Source organism: Malus domestica, chromosome 10 (assembly GCF_042453785.1).
Source record: "Malus domestica chromosome 10, GDT2T_hap1".
Taxonomy (NCBI): domain Eukaryota; kingdom Viridiplantae; phylum Streptophyta; class Magnoliopsida; order Rosales; family Rosaceae; genus Malus; species Malus domestica.
Window position 1 is genome coordinate 36,710,847 of NC_091670.1, and position 3,914 is coordinate 36,714,760.

A 3,914-nucleotide genomic window follows, 5' to 3' on the forward strand; every position below is an offset into this window, starting at 1 on the left:
CAAGGTTCACACCTTCAAAGCATCAGTTGGCCGACATATTTACAAAAGCGTTAGGAAAGGCAACGTTTCATTCTCTTCTCAGCAAGTTGGGCATCCAAAACATTCATGCTCCAACTTGAGGGGGAGTGTTAAAGGAGCAGAAATCACTCAATCTGTACAAGGTGGATAGCAGGAATGTAGCATGTGGATGCACATTCCTGGACAGTTTGGACAGCAGCATGAGGATACCATAATCCTTGTCAAAAAGGGTTTGCACATGGTGGATGCACAACATGGACGTGTCAGTTACATCATGGGCAGCAAGGATGCCCATTCCCTTTTACATTTAATTATTGCATGCGTGATTGCATTGTATGTATATATATATGTTAGCTGTTTTAGTTTAAGCAAGATTGAATAATAAGAGCATTCTTTAAATTCCAACTTCATAGATTTTGAAATGCTGCACCAAAGTTCGAATCGAATACAACAATAAAACTTAGGTCTATTCCTGCAGATCCTGAAAAGCGATAACCATGTAATATAAAAAAAAACAGATATTCGAACTGAATATGTGACAATCACAGCAGCCTTCCTTTTTTTTTTTTTTTTCTTCAGAAATTCAAATATTTCGATTGTTTACAAGAAAATCTAAATCTTTTGGTATTAAATTAACAAATTAACGATCAAGCTTTCCAATCATTGATGCAAATTATATAAATCCCAAATTACTGAATTCAAACTTGAGTATTAGAGAGAGAGAGAGAGGGTACTTTGAGGTAGGCTCTGATTATGCGCCTGAGGGGCTTGATTTCGAGAGCTTCTTCGAGATTACTCTGGCGACGTCGTTCGTCGAGTTGGTCCTCTCAACTCCTCCTCCTGCTTCTACTGCATGCATATCTCTGCTGTAGTCGGCTCTCACTGACAGAATACTGACAGGAACACACTAATGAGAGTGCTTCGACTCCTCGCGTCGTCAAACAGGATGAGTCACACACACATGATTGAAGGCCGAGCCCAATATGAAACACAAACTTAGATTGATCAACCCACTAGTTCCTGAGACATTTGGGGTCTGATTAAAGAGTTGGATATTTACATGTTTGGGCTCTGGACAAATTGTTTTTTTTTTTTTTTTTTTACACCTAATTATATGGATATTTTTTTGGAAGTTTTAACGAAAAACCCACGATACTGTTCACTTTAACGAAAAACCACATTTTTACACTAAAAAGTCAAACATGTTACTATTCACTTTACTATTTATTTTGTCCTTATCATTAAAACTCAAAGTTTTCAAACTCTTTTAATTAATTTTCCTTATTTTTTTTGGATGCACTTTTCAATTTTGGGCCTGAGCTGTTGCCCTGGTAGCATTGGACCTGGACCGGACCTGATTACTTAGACGATATTGTACGCACACTTGCAATTATCACAATAATGTGCCCATTATTTTTCAAAACAAGTATTAAAATATTATTGGATAAAATAAAAAAGGTGAATACTCACATGTGAGCACCAAAGCATTGTCCTTTATTTATAGTCTAAACACATAGACGGTATCAACTACATGTTATTTAGTGATGATCCGACTTTGATAAACAAAACGGTGATGATCCATAATCCAGTGTTTGTACGTCTAATTGTTATGATCCATATCTCTACAAAAATTTTAATTGCGTATTTATCACGTTTCTTATTAACAAGTGATCAGGCTAACTCCAATGATAAAGAAGTCGAACGCTTTTTCAGCAGACTCTTTAACAAGAGAGATTCTTATTTTTCAAAAAATAAGAAAAAAATAAGGATACCATTTTGAAAAATGAGGATCTCTCTTGTTAAAGGATTCCCTCTTTTAGATTATCTCTCACAATTGGCAGACCCAAAACGTAAAGCAATTTTTTTTTATAAATTTATTATTATTAAGAGAATGTGATAGAAATCGAAACTATTATAATAATTTAGGAGATGAGAAGTTTCAAACTTGAGATGTATGAGTAGAAACTCAACATCATATCCACTAAGATATTGGACCACATGCAACAGAAATGAGAGTGCATCAGCATGATCCCCTCATCATCAAAGAATATTACTAGTATTGGCTTTTTCATCCTTAACATGACAACCAGTCCAATTTTATATTCCATTAATATGACTATATCAAATAAGGCACCTCATACATGAAACAACCACAAGGGGAGTTATCTACAGGTATTATGAAAATATATATACTTTGACATTAAAAGGGGAAAAAAGGCTATAAAAAGGGCTGCAACCTCTTTCATTTCATTCATTCAAACTTTCTCATTTATTGCAGAAAGGAAGAAAGGCTCTATTACAAGTTTAAAATGGTTGAATTGTTTTCCTTGTTTAACAATTCAAGTCATCAAGCTACAATTGATACAAAAGAAAAAAATTTGGGAGCTGTTGTTAGTGGCCAAGGTGTTAGTATCCGCAGTCCTATTTTTATTAACAAAGATAGGACGAGTGGTCTTACATTGCACTGTACGTTCCAGGGTGCAGCTAGAGAGATTATTATGTGGGATTGGGATTGGAATTTAAATTTCGTAGATAAAGCTTCAGGTCGGAAGTATCAATTCAAGATAAAACATACCGATGGTGTTATTAGATTGTATCTATCAGACACTGGTATTGCAGTGTTGGCTGATGATGAGGAGGAGAGCATAGGAATGTATCCAACAGAAAAACACTATCCATTTTATAAGATGTCTTTCGATCAGGACGGTCAATGGGTAGTTATTCCGTCACCATGAAGAAAAAGATAATAGTAGGTATGTTTTGATTCATATAATAATGTAATATTGTTTTTAGTTTGAATAAATGTAAAGGATCCGTAACAGAAAATCGCCGAGTTCTTCCTCCGTTTGAGGGTGCTTCTCACCTTCTTGTGTGAGTGATCCTGATCGTGTTTCCGTTTGCTGCCGTCGATCCTAGCTGCGGCTGGATCGGTGGGTGGCTTTTTGTTTTTGTTTTTTCTTTCTTCTCCCCTTCCATCTGCTGATGTTTCTTCCAATTTTCCTCTCTGGCCTCCCCAATTCTTCAACCCCTGTGGGTACCCCTTTTCTTGGCCCTTCCTTACTTCGTTTTTCAGCCATGCTTTCTGTTGTGTTCGTGTGTAGAGTTCCGGTGTTGTATCCGGCTTGGGTGTCTCCCACACCACCATGTTCTCCTTGTTGTCTGCCGTTTCCGGCGGTGTTGCTCGGGATTTTCTCTGAGCTTATTTCTGATGGTTGACTTCTCTTTCGCTGACTGTCTCTTGTTGATGGCTATGTGCAGGTGGTGCCTGTGGAGGGGATGATCGGCGGTGGACGGAGGATTGGGTGGCTGGCTAATTCTCGTATCGGCGGTGGAGAACACAATGGATGGTTCTCGGTTGTTCGTTTTTGTTTGGGCTTCACTGTTGTTGGGCTCATTTTCTGTGTTTTCATTGTTTTTAGGCCCGATCTTTGTTTGTTTCTAGGAATAAATTGAGCCTTTGTTTGATTTGTAAGTGTGTGTTTGTTTTAATAAAAGTTCCTGGTTGACGATTCTTTTGGATCCCACTTACCCAAAAAAAATAAAAAATAAAAAAATAAAAAAATGTATAGGCTTCACAGCCCCCTCTCTCTTTGGTGCAGATATCACGTGATGGTCTCCCTTTTTTACGCCGTGATTATTTTGCGTGGAGCGGAAGGGCTAAACTCTCCCATCCTCTGGTTTTGTTAGCCAGTTGTCGCTTAGTTTGCTTTCCTTGTTTGTTAATACAGGTCGAGTAATGTTATTGATATCATGTTTTTATACTACATTTTTATATTATCTTAGGTGGTATCTGATATGGATAGTCATATCATTTAAAAATTTACAAAACCCAAGGAACTGAATAAGAAATATTCCTCGTATACCACAATCATCATTTAATTAACTAATTTTTCTTA

General features: G+C 37.0%; 1 long non-coding RNA gene across 1 annotated transcript; it reads left to right on the plus strand.

Moving 5' to 3' along the window:
- The first annotated feature begins 2,278 nt into the window (after positions 1-2,278).
- On the plus strand, positions 2,279-3,529 carry LOC103429642 (uncharacterized). Its single transcript, XR_528659.3, has 2 exons — positions 2,279-2,771; positions 3,277-3,529. It is a non-coding gene; the product is annotated as an uncharacterized lncRNA (long non-coding RNA).
- Positions 3,530-3,914: the final 385 nt, after the last annotated feature.